This window comes from Ovis canadensis, chromosome 20 (assembly GCF_042477335.2).
Source record: "Ovis canadensis isolate MfBH-ARS-UI-01 breed Bighorn chromosome 20, ARS-UI_OviCan_v2, whole genome shotgun sequence".
In the NCBI taxonomy this organism is placed as follows: Eukaryota; Metazoa; Chordata; class Mammalia; order Artiodactyla; family Bovidae; genus Ovis; species Ovis canadensis.
This window is the reverse complement of record NC_091264.1, coordinates 64,617,974-64,635,939: the sequence shown is the minus strand read 5'-3', so window position 1 is coordinate 64,635,939 and position 17,966 is coordinate 64,617,974. Positions and strand designations below refer to the sequence as shown.

The window sequence follows — 17,966 nt, the reverse complement described above, 5'->3', positions numbered from 1 at the left end:
CTTTGACGCCTCGCGAGCACTTCAGTTGCACTCATCTCACACGCTGGCAAAGTAACGCTCCAAATTCCCCAAGCGGGGCTTCAGCAGTATGTGAACCGAGAACTTCCAGATGTTCAAGCTGGATTTAGAAAAGGCAGAGGAACCAGAGATCAAATTGCCAACATCTGTTGGATCATCGAAAAAGCAAGAGCATTTCAGAAAAAAAAAAAAACCATCTACTTCGGCTTCATTGATTACGCTAAAACCTTTGACTGTGCGGATCACAACAAACTGTGGAAAATTCTTAAAGAGATGGGAATACCAGACCACCTGACCTGCCTCCTGAGAAATCTGTATGCAGATTCATAAGCAACAGTTAGAACTGGACATGGAACAGCAGACTGGTTCCAAATAGGGAAAGGAGTACGTCAAGGCTGTATATTGTCACCCTGTTTATTTAATTTACATGCAGAGTACATCATGCAAAATGCCGGGCTGGATGAAGCACAAGCTGGAATCAAGATTTCCAGGAGAAATATCAATAACCTCAGAAATGCAGATGATACCATACTTATGGCAGAAAGGGAAGAAGAACTAAAGAGCCTCTTGATGAAAGTGAAAGAGAAGAGTGAAAAAGCTGGCTTAAAATGCAACATTCAAAAAATAAAGATTATGCTGCTTCATGGTAAATAGATGGGGAAACAATGGAAACAGTGAGAGACTATTTTTCTGGGCTCCAAAATCACTGCAGATGGTGACTGCACCCATGAAATTAAAAGACAGTCACTCCTTGGAAGAAAAGTTATGGCCAACCTAGACAGCATATTAAAAAGCAGAGACATTACTTTGCCAACAAAGGTCTGTCCAGTCAAAGCTATTGTTTTTCCAGTAGTCGTGGATGGATGTGAGAGCTGGACCATAAAGAAAGCTGAGCACCAAGTTGATGCTTTTGAACTGTGGTCTTGGAGAAGACTCTTGAGAGTCCCTTGGACTGCAAGGAGATCCAACCAGTCCATCCTAAAGGAAATCAGTCATGAATATTCATTGGAAGGACTGATGCTGAAGCTGAAGCTCTAATACTTTGGCCGCCTGATGCAAAGAACTGACTTATTAGAAAAGACCCTGATGCTGGGAAAGATTGAAGGTGGGAGGAGAAGGGAACAACAGAGGATGAGATGGTTGGATGGCATCACTGACTCAATGGACATGAGTTTGAGTAAACTCCGGGAGTTGATGATGGACAGGGAGGCCTGGGGTGCTACAGTCCATGGGGTCGCAAAAAGCTGGACACAACTGAGTCTGAACTGAGCTGAGTACGTCATCTTATGGATGTACCAGAAGTCACTTAACAGTCCGCACGTGGGGGGAAATGTGTGCTCTCCACTGTTTTCTGATCATAAATAACACTCCGCCACACCGGTGCCCTTCCATGGAGCCATCAGATCCCCTCCGAGGTGTGTGTGGTGAAGCTTTAAGTGCCTCTAGTGCTCGTGACGCATACCCAGGGCAGAGTCTTTTGGTTAACCTCAGGCAAGTCATCACTTGGGCAGGTAGGCTTTATTTTTAAGGAACTGAAACTCAAATGAAGCCAGGTCTCAGGAGTGAGGAGGCAGCCAAGCTGTGGAAAGTCATGTGGGTAAGATGACCAGCCTTCTGGAAAGTTCCCTAAATAGCTCCTAAAGACATTTTCAGAAGGAGCGGGGAGGGGCTCTACTGTATCAGCAGCCACACAAGACAGCCAGCCCAGAGCCGCTCTGCGGAGGGAGCGAACCCCCGCACGTCTGGCCTGCCACTGAGATGCCTGGACCGCAGCCTCACACACCTTGGACAGCAGTGTCCTGCATTTTGCAGAAGGTGGATTCCTTCTCACATCTGTGGGTCCTTCATTTACATGACTGCTGTTACCCCATCCTCGATGCGGTGGGGAAGGACTCACTGTCAGCTCTCATCACGGCTCCGCACTGAGACACGAAACCCACGCCTGGCTCCGAATCCGGGTCCTCATCTCCCGGGATGAGTAACTGGGGGTGTGCACTTGTGAGTGTCAGCCGGCGAGTGTTCCCTGCGCTGGGCTGGCTCCTCCCAGACCCAACTTGTCAGGACAGCTGTCTGCACCAGGCGCCCCATCTACTGTGTGACTTCCTCTTAATAACCCGCAGAAACCTTGTTCCTGAATGCGTTCACACTCACAGGTATCTCAACGAGGACTTCAAGCCACCATCCTGGGGACCCAATCCAACCCACAGTGATTGTTTCCTTCCACCTTTCATAATTTCTGTTCATAGCCAAAAGTTTATCGTAAACACACACAAGTGCCCTCCTGACGGACTGGTGAGTCCTCGGCTCCTCTTGGGGAGGGGAGTCTGGGGGCATCTTGGGTGCCATGTCTCGGGGTGGTGGCCCCCGGGCAGGGACCAGAGAAGACGCTAGACAGAGGTGTGTCGTCTGGTCCAGAAGAAACACCCCACGTGGTGAGACGCCAGCAGATCTTTTAGGGGAACCCAGTTCTACCCATAACATCCCCATATACTCTCACCCTGCCGTCTCCCCACATCAGACACCTGGACCTTGATCACGATGACGGATGGGGCTCAAGTCCACCTCCCTTCCGGAGGGGAGTGAGAGCTGGGTGTAACAGGAAATGAGAAACATCTGTTTTAAGTCGTGACTCTTGATCGCTCACCTCTGTGAACACCTGCCTCCAACAAGAACTCACAGTGCAAGGAGCCAGAGCGAAGAAAACGCACATCACCCCGTGTGCGGCTCTGGAAAGGCCGCTTGGCGGGGAGTCGCGCCTGGCTCTGTGAAGTGGGGCTGAACCAGGGGATGCTCCGTAAGTGCCCGTCGGGTGAAGTCAGGAGCGCTGCAGAGGAGTTTCGAGGGAGACCCACACCTCAGAGGCCTCACCCTCTATTACTCAAAACACACTGAGACGACGCCAACCTCCACTTCTGGACTGTAGTAGAAATGGGGTTTATGAGTGTGAATTGCTGTGTGAGCAGACGGCAGGGTGTGTGTGAAAGAATACGAAGCCTTAGGACACATATAAGCGTGAGCTTTGTAAACCACCCAAAGCAGAGGGCTCTGCTGAACCGTGCAGCCTGCTCTGGGGGCTGAGCTGGGGCCAGGGGAGGATCACCAGAGAGTCGGGAGCAGAGGCAGGGGGTGGACTCTGAGGTCCTGCTGGTGCCCGAGCTGGACCCCCGGACAGAGGGGCTCATGAGATGCCCCCGACCCCTCCCAGCCCCTGATGGGGGGCAGCCCCTGCCCTGCATCCCGGGGATCCAGGTCCTGAGAGGCCTCACTCTCAGGAAGCTATGCACCCAGTGGCTCCAGCTGAGTCCTTCATGCTCTTGACTTAGCAGTCCTCAGAGGGACAGTCGGGGGGCCAGGGGCTCAGGAGCCCGGAAGCTGACCTCTGGGCTGGAGACACTCAATGGGCTTGGGCAGAGGCGTCGGCCACAAAGTGCAGCCTGCAGGGATGAACATGCTTCCGCTAAGGTCGGGGACACCTCAGTCAAAGGTCTTCAAGGCAGCCCGGGGTCCTGGGCCAACTCGGGGAACAATCGCCTTCCAGGTGCCCCACCAGCCCCCAGACTCATATCTGGGCTCAGACTTTGTCCTGTCATACGGCCAGGCCCCCTCCTGTCACTGGATGTCCTGTTCTCACGGGTTAGTCTGACCCGAGGCCAACCTCTCTGGTTCAAGGCCCTCTGCCTCGGATACAGCTGACCTCCACAGACTTTCAGAGCAGAGGGGCTGAGGCAGGTTGTGATTTTGTTGAAAATAGCAATGCTAACAATAAACTCGCCGAGTTATCTGCCAGTCGCTGCTCCAAGTACTTCACATGTAGAAACCTGTGGACTCCTCCCAGTGATGGTGTGAGGCGGGACACCTGGGGTCACAGACGGGGAAACTGAGGCAGACGCCCACCCACGCCCTGCAGAGCGTGGCCAGCCGGGCCCTCGTGGGCGGAATGCGTTTGTGTGGATTTGCTCGAAAAGTGACTCCTCCACTGACAGTCCTGAAAAACAGTGTCGTTGGCGGAGGATTCCACAGAAAAATGCTCTCCCAGCTCCAAACAATTCCTCACAAACTTTTAAACATAATCCACTTCAGGACATCATACTGACATTTTAACGGTGCTGTTTCACCTTCTGTGGGACCCACTGGAGGAGACCTGCCCCCTGCCCCTCAGACCCCACCTCACAGGCACCCCCTCCTCCCAGCTGCTCCCCTCCCTCCCCACCCCCACCACAGGACACTTTCATCAGAAAGAAAATACATGAATTTTTTCCTCATTCAGGTACATCCTTGTGAGAGCAAATCTGCCTTCATGGAAGAAGTCACCACAGAGATTATCCCCCAAAGTTGCCCAAATGATGACGCACACCCGGGTGATTGCAGCTGATCACATTCGTCACATATTTGAAAGTCGCGGGGCATGTAGATCTTAGAAGTTTTTGTCACAAGAGAAAACTGTGTAACTGCATAAGGTGACGAGTGTTAACTAGATTGATGGTGCCGATCATTTCACAGCGTATACAGAGACCGAATATATACGCATGTCGAACAAAAAACAAATATATCCTTACATAGACAAACAGACAGTAGCATTGAAATCACACTAGATAAATATATTCCCTTGCAACTTGAATTTTCATGTCACAAGATGTCCTGGAGACAGTTCCAAGTCTCCGCCATCTACAATTTACACTGTTGTTTTTAACTGTTCCATCAAAATCAGAGTAGAAAAGAATTGCTCAAATTTTTTACAAAAGTAGGACAGTCTGGGAACAGCAGCCCCTCCAAGGGTTTATTAGTAAAAGAAGAAACTCTCAAGAAGGAAGCCCATGAAGGACCCAGGTGGGCTGGAGGCAGAGGTGGAGGAAAGCTGACATGTCGTAGCAAGAGGGCGATGGGGAGGTCAGAGCCCTGGGAGGGGATGGGGAAGGGGAGAGGCCCCCTCTGCCTAACTGCCCACCCCAGTCCCTCAGCTCCCCACCCACCGCTGCCCAGAGGCCCCCTGCAGTTCTGAGTCTGAGGTCTGAGCTTGGACTGGGACTGCAGACGTCAGAAATCAGGAGCTCAGTGACTCCGGACTGAGCAGCTGTCCTGCTGGGCCTGTTCAGAACCTGGGCCCCGACCTGAGCCCCTGAGTCCTGCCTGGCTCTTACTCCAAAGTCCCCGTTCTGTGAACTGAGTCCTGTGAAGTCGGCCCCTCTCTGAGGCCCCAGGATGGAAGGTGTTCCCCTGAGCTCGTCTTGCTCTCCCGACCAGCCTTCCTGGGACCGGCTTCACCAGCACTGGGCCTTCCTGGGCAGCCCCTCAGAGCCCCAACCTGCCCACCTGCCCCCTAGCCCCAGCTCTCTCCTGTGGCCTGCGGGCCTGAGTGTTCCGAATTCCGCTCCCCTGCAACTCTCCACGTGCCCTCCTGGGTCAGCCACCCTCCGTGCGGACCAGACCCATCACCTCCTCCTGGTGGGCCTGGGCCAGGGCTGCCCACACCGCTGTGGCTGCCAGAAGTCACACTCATTACCACGTGCATGTGAGTTGCTCAGTCGTGTCTGACTCTTTGTGACCCCATGCCCTGTAGCCCACCAGGCTCCTCATCCATGGGATTCTCCAGGCAAGAACACTGGAGTGAGTGCCATTCCCTTCTCAGGAGGATCTTCTTGACACAAGGATCAAACCTGGGTCTCCTGAACTGCAGGCAGATTCTTTACCATCTGAGCCTCCAGAGAAGCCACATGTGCTGGTGCCCACTCAGCGCCATCCTGGGCTCCCCCGTGGGCCAGGTGGGGACCTCAGGATGGGACAGGAGCTGAGGAGATACTGGTAGCCAAATGGATGGATGAATGGTAGGTGCAAACTTCAGTGCAGAAAAGACAGCAGGGGAAGACAGAAAATGAGAGGCAGAGAGAGAAAGAGATGGGGAGAGACACAATTTCTGGCCTGTCTTCCCCCACAGGTCTGCCCTGGGGAACTTGCCCAAGGACCCAGCTCTGAGGGCCTCATGCTGGGCCCAGTGTCCCGGGTTCCAGCGTGCAGGCAGTCTGGGCTCTGCTCAAATGCACCCCAACAAGGAGCAGCCCAGAGTGGGCAGGGCCCCTCCTGGCGGGCTGAGGTGCAGGGGCCTTGGGCTGGGGGAGTGCCCTCTGCTCAGGGGAATGGTGGAAACAACTGTGGCAAAAGGAGGGGTGGAGAGGACGGAACAGAGCCGCCCGCTCTGCAGCCCCTCCCATCAGACGTGGGTTTCTTTCTCACACCTGGAATCCAGGCTGGCCTTGCAGTCTGCTTTACCAGATGGAATAGAATACGCTGGAAGTGATGTGCAGATTCTGAGCAAGGCCAGGCAAGATCTCGCAGTGTCCGCTTCCCGCTTTCCAGCTGTGGCCACCACCGTGTAAGTTGCCGAGGCTTTCGCGGTCACGTGGTGGAGAACCCTGGCAGCTGGTGATGGTGCGTCTCACTGCCCATGTGTCCGTCTCAGACCATCCCCAGCTCGTCCACCCACCAGGTGGCCACAGCCGTGAGAGCGACCCTAGGCGAGACCAGCAGGAGAACCGTGGCCCAAACTGCTGAACCGCAAGATTCAAATAAATCGTAGCATTTGAACAAATATTTATTTGAGCAGTAAGTCATTGTTACTGAAACAAATAAACAGTTGCTATTTTAAGCCTGTAAGTCACAGGGTAGCTCTGTTTCATGACAAAGATCATGGAGACGTAAGAAAACAACCCGTTACTGTTATCTCAGCAGTGACCTATTTTCCAAAACCGCGCAGGACCAAGATGCTGCTGTCAGTATGGACGAGTTCACTCAGATCACTGCCTTCAGTCTGTGACCTCTGTTCCCAAGGTGTTGCTGATGGGGGTGGAAGGCGACCGCTCCCCAGGCCTGCAGATGGGGGGTGGGTATCTGCTGAGACACTCAGGCACCGGGGCATCTCGAGGGTAGTCATCCAAAGCTGAGCTTCTGGGACGTTAGTGGATAAGCGAACCACCCCGGGGGCCTTGTTAAAACGCAGGTTCCAACTGGGGGTCCAGGCTAGGGCTTCCTGACCCCCAAGGTGACCCAGGGCTTCGGGGCCACAGCCGACTGTCCGGGGCAACAGGGGAGCAGGGGTCTCCGCACTGGTTCCTCACAGGGCGCCTGTGCAGAGTTGCACAGAAAGCTCCAGAAACTCTGGCTTCCTCCTTGTCTGGGTGGAGCCTGGGATGGGATGTCCTGACAGTCCTCGGTGATTCTAACATGCAGCCTGGGTCGAGGACACCTGTGCGAACTTGCTGTCTATGGCCGTTCCACCCCGTGGCAAGCTCTCCCACCCCGTGAAGACCTCGCCTGCCTCCTGTGAAGGAGCCCCGCTCACCCCGTCCTTTGGCGTGGTTGGAGCCTGGCCGAGGGCTGCTGTGGGGTTAGGGTGTGCCAGCAGATGTGGGCCCGGGGGGCTCTCACCACCCCCTCCCCAAGCAGTGAATCTCAGGCCACCCTGGGAGTTGGCAGGCCAGTCTGAGGCAACTTAATCTGCCCAGTTTGGGGAAAGACCCGGTCACCAAGAAGACTTATTCACAAGCAGAGGGCATGAGGCCTGCAGGACCAGGGCGGAGGACTCAAGGGGGCCGAGGGCTTGGGTCAGTGTTGGCCAGTGCCTGGTGTCCAGGCTGGAAGGCCCCCTGTGGTGAGCACGGCCTGCCCTTGAATCAGGTACAACTGACACCTGCCAGGACCCGCCTGGGGGCCAGCCTGAGTGGCAGCACCTTAAAAACACCGAGAGTGAAAAACTAGAGATTTTAGAATCGACGGTCCTCTTTGAAATGGACTTTTTCTGCATTTTTGATGTGAAAGAAAGTCATTTGAAACAAATACAAAAACCCAAACACCCCCGCGTGAACTGGAAGCTGGGAGACGGAAGACGGTGGTTTATCTGTTTGTGATAAGAAGGCAGCTTTGCAAAAGTACGGAAGGTTTGGATGGGCTCTACCAGTCATGAAATAGGGATGTCTGTCCCTTGGGCAGAATGAACAATTCCAGTGGCCGGACATTGAGGATACTAGTTCGGAGTCGTTTGGGGTCTTTTTGTGGGGAGGGTGGTATTGTAGTGATGCTTGCCTGGGGGGTGATGGTATGTGGGAGAAGGAGAGAGAAGGAAAACAGAGAAGGGGGCCCAGGGGGCCGCAGCTGTAAATATCACTGTGCAGCCCAGAGTCTGGGAGACTGGGCTCCTCTGTCCAAGCCTCCACCCCGGCCTGTTCCCTCTTGCCCCTACTTTCCTTTCTTCTCCCAAACCTGTACTTCTTAAATTACAAAATTATCCCATATTGCACAAGTCTAAAAGCAGAAGGTGGACATCCGTCTTTTTGCCCAATCCCTCCAACAGTGGTTCTAATCTTTCAGCGTAAGAACCGTCTAGGAGAGGGGTCCTCACCCCGGGCCGTGAGCTGGTGCCTCCTGTCAGATCACTGGAGGCTTTAGGTTAGAGACAAAGTGCACAATAGACTACTGTGCTTGAATCATCCTAAACCATGCCCTCTACCCCAGTCCGCGGAAAGACTGTCTTCCATGAAATTAGGCACCGGTGCCTCAAAGGTTGGTGACCGCTGGCTTAGGAAACATGTTAAACATTCCAGGGACCCAGCCCAGAGGCTGAGTCACCAGGTCTGGACCGGGTCTGGGAGTCCCCTGATCAGCCGCCCCTGCCCGCCCCCTCCCCCAGGGATTCTGCCCCCGGCTCAGCTGCTGGGGCTGGTCACAGGCGTGTGCCCTTCAATCACCAGTGCACACACACGCATACACATGTGAAAATGTGAAAATGCTGTGATGTGGAAAACACGCCCAGAATACATGCCCAGAGGCAGGACCACTCTACAGAAAGGGCACAGTGCTTCCAGCCCGCTGGCGGAGCCCCAAGTGAGGCCCATCCATCACAAAACCAGCGATTCCTGTGAGAATGCCCTGGAGAGCCGCTTTCTGCAGCCCTGGACTTCGACCCCTCTCTGCCTCACAAAACCCGCCCACACAGAGTCAAATAAAGCCTTGCTCTGGGGCAGCGACAAGCCGACCAGCCGAGGCTCTGCTGGGCTTTATCTGCAGTTGGCAGCACAGGAGGCTCTGCTGCCCTGCAAACGGCCCTGAGCCTCTGCCCCCGGGGGCCAGCAGTCTGCGGGGAGTGGGTGCTGCAGTGGGCGTCCTCTGTGCCTTGCCAGGTTCTCTGATAGAATCAGGTCCCCAGCGACCACGCAGGATGTGGAAAGAGCGCAGATCCCAAGGTCCAACAGGTCCGAGCTCAGGTCAGCTGTACTTATGTGGATAAGTCTGCCTCTGGGCCTCAGTTTTCTCACCTGTCAAATGGACACGGCGGTGCTCTTCATAGTGGAGAGGGCTCAATAAAAGGACACAGAGGGGGGCTTTATCCAGAGCGACGTGTCAGCGAATTCCTCCAGTCCCCACTGTTCACTGAGCACCTGTTTCTTACACCTGGTGCATTTGCCTGTCTGGACCTCGCTTCCTGCGCCCTGGGAGCCGGCCGCGTTGGGTGGAGCTCACACTCTGGGGCAGCTGGCGCTATTGTCATTATTTCCTGGCCATTGGTCGCCGTCAGGCTGGCTGTTGATGGATGTGAGCAGAGGGCTCAGGTAGGGGGCTTAACCTGCAAAACACCAGGCACCTTCTGGAGCCCCGGCTCCCCACATACTCAGGCCTTCCTGGAACCATCAGAAGTGGGGCCTCATTAATGCAGGAGCTCATGGAAGCCTCTTCGGATAAATGACTCCATAGAAACCTCCTCTCCCCACTGCGTGGCTCACTCCCCCAGTGGAGAGGGAGCGGAGATCCCCTGGCTCAGCTCATATTTCCCGGCTGAGAGAACGCTGAAGGTGCAGCCACCAGCGTCCGTCAGCTGAGGCCGCTTCCACGGTCAGTCGAGGTTCTGACCCCACAGAACGCGCCGAGGAGGGTGTTTCCTGGGACTGAGGGGTTTGTCTCATTGTGTAAATTTCAGACCGCTTAGTGTGTAAACAAGAAACTGTGCTCAGAAAATTGCAAAAGAAAACCCCAAAGATAATAAAGACCCCAGAAAAATGGAAAATGTCTTTTGGGGGGTAATGAAAGCCAGGAAAAATAAATTTTAAATTCATTTTGAATAAGGCTCTGTGTTATTTCAATTCTCTGTGTATGTGAGTGACTCACTGTAATCCAGTCAAAAGAGATGGAAAAAAATGAAATGAAAAACGGCAACTCCAGACACAGTTTAGATGCTGGGCTGTGTTCAATGTCTCTAACAAATCCCTAAGTGGGAAGAGAGATACAGTTTCCACCACAGGCTATTTCTTCTTGCTAAATAAACGTGGTATGTTTGTGTGTGGACACGCGTGTGCACGCAGCTGTGTCTAACTCTCTGCGGCCCCGTGGACTGTAGCCCGCCAGGCTCCTCTATCCATGGGATTTCCAGGTAAGAATACTGGAGTGGGTTGCCCTGTCCTCCTCCAGGGAATCTTCCCAAACCAGGGATCGAACCCATGTCTCTTGCCTCTCCTACATTGGCAGGAAGATTCTTTATCCCTGAGCCACCTGGGAAGCACTTAAATAAATGTGGACTCTACATAGTGAAAGAATGTTGGCTTGAAGCTGGGCTGCGTTTGTAGCTGCCCAGAAATTGTCATGTCTGGGTCCCCTCCTGCTGGACAGAGGTTCTGTCTGCATGGGATATGAGCCTCAACTCCTCTGTTAATTTAAAAGTGTAAGCCATGGTCTATGCGCTTATTAACTGAAATCCGTTGACTGAGCACCTTTTATAGCATAGATACTGAGAATGCAGACAATCGAGCCTAGCCTGCCCTCACAGAGCTCAGAGAAGGGAGCCACATCCCAGCAGGGACCGCAGGGCAGAGGCGGGGTGCAGCCGGGCTGTGCGACCAGCAAGGACTGCAGGAAAACGGAGAGCAGAGACGGCCCGGCCGACAGCCGACGTATCATTTAGGCACATGGCCCCGCACCTGGGGAGAGGAGGAGGCTCTGGGGTCTGGATCTGGGCGACCAGAGGGGCCCCCTCCCTGGCAGCTCTCTTGCTTTAGGCCCGGGTGAAATACTTCCCCTTTGTGGACCAGATGGCAGGGCCCTTAGATGCACTCACCGAAGGGGGGTGTGCGCACCCTGACCGCTCACTCCTCCGCCACCAGAGGAGGTGAAAGTCCCTTCTCTTCCTCCTCTTCCTCCCGCCACCAGCTCCCGCACACTCACCTTCCCTCCTCACTATGTCTGGGAAATGCGAGCGCTCAGGCCGTGAGTTCCCAACTGCCCCAGAGTGACCCTCATTCAGGAGCCACTTTATAAACATCAAAAGATCATTTTTCCAAAACCGTTTAAAAAAAAAGAAAGAAAGCCCAGGCACAATAAGGACACACTGTGCTTCTCGGTGTTTGTCTGTGAGAAGTGTTTTTCCACTGGCGTTTCAACTAAAGGGTTTTGTTTCTCCTCTCGTCTCTCCTTGAGTTCTTGGCGGCCGTCCACATACCAGCGTTTCACCCTTCCCTCGCTCTGACGGATAAGACCTCCAAGCCCGGCTCCTTGCTCCCAGGACTTGGCCGAGCAGCCACATAGCTTCTGTCTCCTGAGTCTCAGTTCCTCGGGGTGGTGTGGGCGGCATTTTTCCAGGACCGGACAGGATGCCAAAGCCATGATGTCACAGTCCTGGCCGCAGCCCCCGGCTTCCTGCGCCTTTCCTCCCGACACACTCACGAACCACGTCAGCTGGATCCTTCGACTCGGGCTCACCTCCCTGCTCCACAGACGTTCAGGCTTATAGGAGGTGGGAGCCAAGTGTCATCCAAACGTGAAGCCCGAGTGGTTTTTCTCCTACAAAGCTGGAACACACGTACTCCTGCCTCTAGGAAAAGCACAGCATCTGGCTTGATTTGGAGCATCCTGGCCTGGAGCCCTGCTCCCGGGGTCAGACGGTGGTGATCTCATCTGAAAAGCTGCAGGCTCCCAGGGCCAGGCGGCTAGCGTCCCAGCCAAGGTGGCGGCAGGGCCCTAGGGCCTCCAGGGGTGGGTACCCCACTGGGGGGTTGTAACAGGGAACCCGAGATGAGTGCTCCAGCCTCTGAGACACACACATGCAGGCTGTGGTCATGTTTAGAGGTCGGCCCTGCCCCTGCTCCATGCATCTCATATCCTCGCCCTCAGGTAACACTGTGGATGGAAAAGCAAAACAAGGCCCTGCTGTAGAGCCCAGGGAGCTACAGTCAACATCCTGGGATAAACCATAATGAAAAGAATGCGAAAAAAGACTTTGTGTGTACATATAACTGAACTACTTCGCTGCACAGTAGAAATTAGCAAATCGGCTCCACTTCTGTTGTTGTTCAATCACTAAATCATGTCCGACTCTTTGCGACCCCGTGGCCTGCAGCACGCCAGGCCTCCCTGTCCTTCACCATCTCCCAGAGCTTGCTCAGACTCATGTCCGTCGAGTAGATGGTGCCATCCAACCATCTCGTCCTCTGTCGTCCTCTTCTCCTCCTGCCTTCAGTCTTTCCCAGCATTAGGGGCTTTTCCAATGAGTCAGCTCTTTGCTTCAGGTGGCCAAGGTATTGGAGTTTTAGCTTCAACATCAGTCCTTCCAATGAACACCCAGGACTGATCTCCTTTAGGATGGACTGGTTGGATCTCCTTGCAGTCCAAGGGACTCTCAAGAGTCTTCTCCAACACCTCAGTACAAAAGCATCAATTCCTTCATGCTCAGCTTTCTTTATAGTCCAACTCTCACATCCATCCATGACCACTGGAGAAACCATAGTTTTGACTATATGGACCTTTGTCGGCAAAATAATGACTCTTGTTTTTAATATGCTGTCTAGGTTTGTCATAGCTTATTTTCCAAGGAGCAAGCAAATTTGGAAAACTCAGCAGTGGCCACAGGACTAGAAAAGGTCAATTTTCATTTCAATCCCAAAGAAAGGCAAAGTCAAAAAAGTTCAAATTACTGGCCTCTCAGTGACACAACCCTAATTTTTTCTTGGGTGGAGAGTCACCTTTCCTGGACACCTCAAGGTGCAGTAGCCACCTCTCCCCAACCTCACCCCCTGTGCTAGAGAAGGCTTTGATTGACTAAATCGAAAGAGATCACTTGTCATTTTCCTGGACACCACAGCTGGAAAAGACAAGAAGACATTTATTGTGGGATCTGGGAAAGAAAATCCCTCATTCTTCTGAGAGCAATCAAAAGAAGAGTCTTTGTCCACCCTGGATGTGGACAAGACAGCAGGGAATTCCTGGAAACTGCTAGACATTGTCTTACGACCCTAACAAGTGTTATCCTAAGGCTGAAGCAGGAGGGTGAGGTTACTGACCTTCCAAATCCAGCCCCGTGCAAAGCCCAGATGATGTCTAGGTTTTTCAGGTAAGTTAAGGTTAGGGTTAGGGTTAGTGAGTTACTGAACCTTTTATATAGGCCAGTTTGACTCAGGCTTCTCCTACCTGAAACAGAAAGATTGCCAACTGATAAGTATATAAACAAGCTTTGTAAGTTGCAAATCTTATACAAACATTAGTTTTTACTTTTATTACTGCTAGTTAGAAAAAAATACCTCTGGTTCAAGGAGCAGGTTAAGAAGTATTCCTAAGTTTTCATTTTAATTTAGTACCTTCTGGGGGAAAAAAAAAAAATCTAACTCACCACCTTACAGTATTTCAGAAATAGATCTCAGCTAGAGTATCTATGTAAAAAGAAACAATTATAATCAACACTACAAAACTGAGTGAATTTTAAAATATATATTAAAGTCACAAGTCAACAAGGAAAAACTGTCAGATTAGGCTACATTAAAATGAAAATATAAAAACTGCCATGTGACCCAAAAAAATCACCATAAACTAAGTTGACATGCAAAGAACAAACTGCGAGAAATGTTTGAAACTTATATGACAGATAAAGGATTGGTATTCTCAACATAATATAATATATAAAGAGTTCTTACAAATCAATAAAAACATGAATCTGAGCAAACTCAAGGAGATAGAGAAGGACAGGGAAGTCTGGCGTGCCGCAGTCCATGGGGACACAAAGAGCTGGGCATGACTTAGCAGCTGAATAGCAACAAATAAATCAATACGAAAAGAAGAAATCTCCTCAATAGAAAAGTAGGTTAAAAACTTTTGTCATGAAATTTAAAGAATGCAAGATGCTCAACTTAAAATCACAGAAAGTCAAGGGCTAACCAGTTAAAAAGGATTACTGAAAATTGTAATAACTAATGTATATTAAATGCCAGGCACGGTAAGAGTTCTCTCACAGAGATTCAGGTATAAAAACAATTATTACAGAGTTAAAAAAAAAACAAAACCCAACAACTTAAATGTCAAGCAATAGACAACTGGTAACATATGACCTGGACCAACCAGGAAACTAGGAATGGAAAAATCTCACTATCAGCTGCAAGTGAATAAAAAGGATTTGATTCCGAACGTTCACTCCCCTAGAGTAAGCCCTCAGCAAAGGCGTTCAGAATTGGGTCCTTGGAAATCTGAGAAGCAACCATTTACTAGGATCTGGCTGTGAAGATCGACTCAATTCCAAATCAGTAGTTTCTTGTGATTAATCCAATCTTTTCCCTGCCCTTTGGATTTGCCTTTGGACTAATTTGATAACACGTCAGTCCTGCTGTGACCAGCCAAAGTCTGATACGGTTTATGAGCTAATGCCTTTGGCTGAGCCAGAATCTCCCCACCCCACCCCACCCCAAGAAATTCGGATTTCTAGATGACCAGCAGCCAGGAGAAATCACCCAAGCAAAGAAGCTCCAGGCTCCCTGACCCCTGGCTTGTGATCAGCTTAGATGCTGTTGCTCCTGTTCAGTCTCTACATCACGTCTGACTCTTCGACCCCATGGACTGTGGCCCACCAGGCTCCTCTGCCCGTGGAATTCTCCAAGCAAGAATGCTGGAGTGGGTTTCCATTTCCCTCTCCAAGGGATCTTCCCGAACGAGGGATCTAACCCGTGCCTCTTGCGTCTTCTGCTCTGGCAGGCAGATTCTTTACTGCTGAGCTGTTGGGAAGCCCCAGTAAAAACCTTCAGTTCAGTTCAGTCACTCAGTCGTGTCCAACTCCTTGCAACCCCATGGACTGCAGCACGCTAGGCCTCCCTGTCCATCACCAGCTCCTGGAGCTTACTCAAACTCATGTCCATTGAGTCAGTGATGCCATCCAACCATCTCATCCTCTGTCGTCCCCTACTCCTCCCACCTTCAATCTTTCCCAGCATCAGGGTCTTTTCCAATGAGTCAGTTCTTCGCATCAGGTAGCCAAAGTATTGGAGCTTCAGCTTCAGCATCAATCCTTCCAGTGAATATTCATGACTGATTTCCTTTAGGATGGACTGATTGGATATCCTTGCAGTCCAAGGGACTCTCAAAAGTCTTCTCCAAGACCACAGTTCAAAAGCATCAATTCTTCGGCGCTCAGCTTTTCAAAAAATCCTAATCAAGTCATTCAAAAGAAGGCAGTAAAGAGGAAACAGAGAAATTTAAATAGGGAAAAATTTACAATAATAAGAGGGCAGATGTAAATCCTAACAATAATAAATGTAAAGGGTTCCAAACATACCAATAAAAAGATAAGAATTGTCACCATGATTTTTTTAAAAAGGCCTATCTATATGCTGTCTACAAGAAACCTACTTTATATATATTTACAGAGGTAGTTTAAATGCAAAGAGATGGAAAAGATGCCATGCAAACACTAATCAAAAGAAAACAGGGGTAACTCAAAAAGTAAGGAAAATTGCTAGAGTTAAAGAGACATGATAATAGGTGGACCTGCCAATTAGCTCTAGTACTTTGGCCTCCGGATGTGAAGAGCCAACGCACTGGAAAAGATCCTGATGTGGGAAAGACTGAAGGCAGGAGGAGAAGGGGGTGACAGAGGATGAGATGGTTGGATGGCATCACTGACTCAGTGGACATGAGTTTGAGCGAACTCCAGGAGATGGTGAAGGACGAGGAAGCCTGGCTGCTGCCATCCATGGGGTCGCAAAGAGTGGGTCATGACTGAGTGACTGAACACAACAACCAGTTAGATATAACAACCCTAGAGAGCAACGGCCCCACTCCAGTGCCCTTGCCTGGAGAATCCCAGGGACGGGGGAGCCTGGTGGGCTGGCTTCTATGGGATCACACAGAGTCGGACACGACTGAAGTGACTTAGCAGCAGCAGCAGCAGCAAACTCATATGTACCCAACAAGTGAGCTTCAAAATACATGAAGAAAAATTGTATAATAAAAAATGGAAAAAAACATAATTATAATTGGAAGCTTCTGTACTTCTTTCTCAATAATCAATAAAACAAGGGTATAGAAAATTAGCAAGATAAAGAACTGTACCAACCGACCTGACATTTTTAGAGCACCCCAGTCAATAAAAGCAGAACACACATTCTATTTCCCTAACATAGGGAAATAGACTAACATAGTTAGTTAGTTAGTTCTAACTAAGTATGACCGTAGTTAAAAATTCTATAACATAGGCTAACATAGACCATATCCTGGGCTATGGACAATTCTTACAGATTTAAGAGAATAAAAATCATACATCTCTGATCATAGTGAATTAAACCAGAAGTCAAAAACAAAAAGATGACTGAAATATCTCCAAATACTTATAAATTTAAAAATACACTTTTAAATAAATAACCCATAGGTTAAGAAAGAAATCTCAAGGCAAATTAGAAAATATTTTGAATTGAATGAAAATGCAACAAGTCAAATTCAACAAAGATGCAGGATATAAAATCAACATACAAAAATTTGTTGCATTTCCACACACTAGTAATGAACTAGCAGAGAGATTAATAAAACAGTTCCATTTTACAACTGCATCAATAAAAATAAAATACAAAAACAAAGTTAACCATGGAAGTGAAAACCTGTACACTGAAACCTCTAAGACGTTTGATAAAAGAAATTGAAGATACAAGTAGATGGAGAGATACTCTGTGCTCAAGAATTGGAAGAATTAATATTGTTTACATGTCTATACTACTCAAAGAATCTACATATTCAATCCAATCTCTATCAAACTTTCCGTGGCATTTTTTACAGAAGTAATCAAAATTGTGTGGTATTGGCATAAAAATAGATACACAAACCAGTGGAACAGAATAGCAAACCTAGAAACAATCCCACGCATATATACCCAATTAATTTACAACAAAACAGCCAAAAATATACAATGGAAAAGGACAGTCTTTAAAAAATGGTGCTGGGAAAACTGGACAGCTTCATGCAAAAGAATGAAATTGGCCGACTCTCTTATACCATACCCCAAAATTAACTCAAATGGGTCAAATATTTGAACTTCTGACCTGAAACCATAAAATTCCTAGAAGAAAACACAGGCTGTACGCTCCATGAGATTAGTTTTGTTGCTGAGTTTTTAAATTGGCTTTAAAAGGTAAGGCAGCAAAAACAAAAATAAACAAGAGGGGTGATATCACACTGAAAAGCTTCTGCTCAACAAAGGAAGCCATCAGCGAGATGAAAAGGCGGTCTACAGAGTGGGAGAAAATATTTGCAAATAATATATCTGATAATGAGTTAATACCCCAAATATATAAAGAACCCAAGCAATTCAATAGCAAAACAAACTGGTTAAAAACGGGGCAGGCAACCTAAACAGACATTTTTCCAAAGAAGACATACAGATGACCACCAGGTACATGAAAAGGGCCCGACATCACTAACCGTCCATCATCAGGAAGCTGCAAACCCAAAGCACAGTGAGCTATCACCTCACACCTGTCAGAACGGCTGTCACCAAACTGACAAGAAATGGCAACAACTGCAAGGAAGAGGAGGAAAGGGAGCCCCTGGGCGCTGTTGGTGGGAGCGCAAACTGGTGCCGCCACGATGAGAACCAAAATGGAGGCTCCTCCAAAAATTAAAACCAGAAGCGCCATCTGATCCAGCAGCTCCTGTTCCGGGTATCCGTCCAA

At 50.0% G+C, this 17,966-nt stretch overlaps 1 long non-coding RNA gene across 1 annotated transcript; it reads right to left on the bottom strand.

The window, feature by feature from the left end:
- Positions 1 to 6,586: 6,586 nt before the first annotated feature.
- On the bottom strand, positions 6,587 to 11,311 carry LOC138425014 (uncharacterized). Its single transcript, XR_011251062.1, has 2 exons — positions 11,218 to 11,311; positions 6,587 to 9,628 (listed from the first exon to the last, which is right to left on the bottom strand). It is a non-coding gene; the product is annotated as an uncharacterized lncRNA (long non-coding RNA).
- Between the last annotated feature and the right edge of the window lie 6,655 nt (positions 11,312 to 17,966).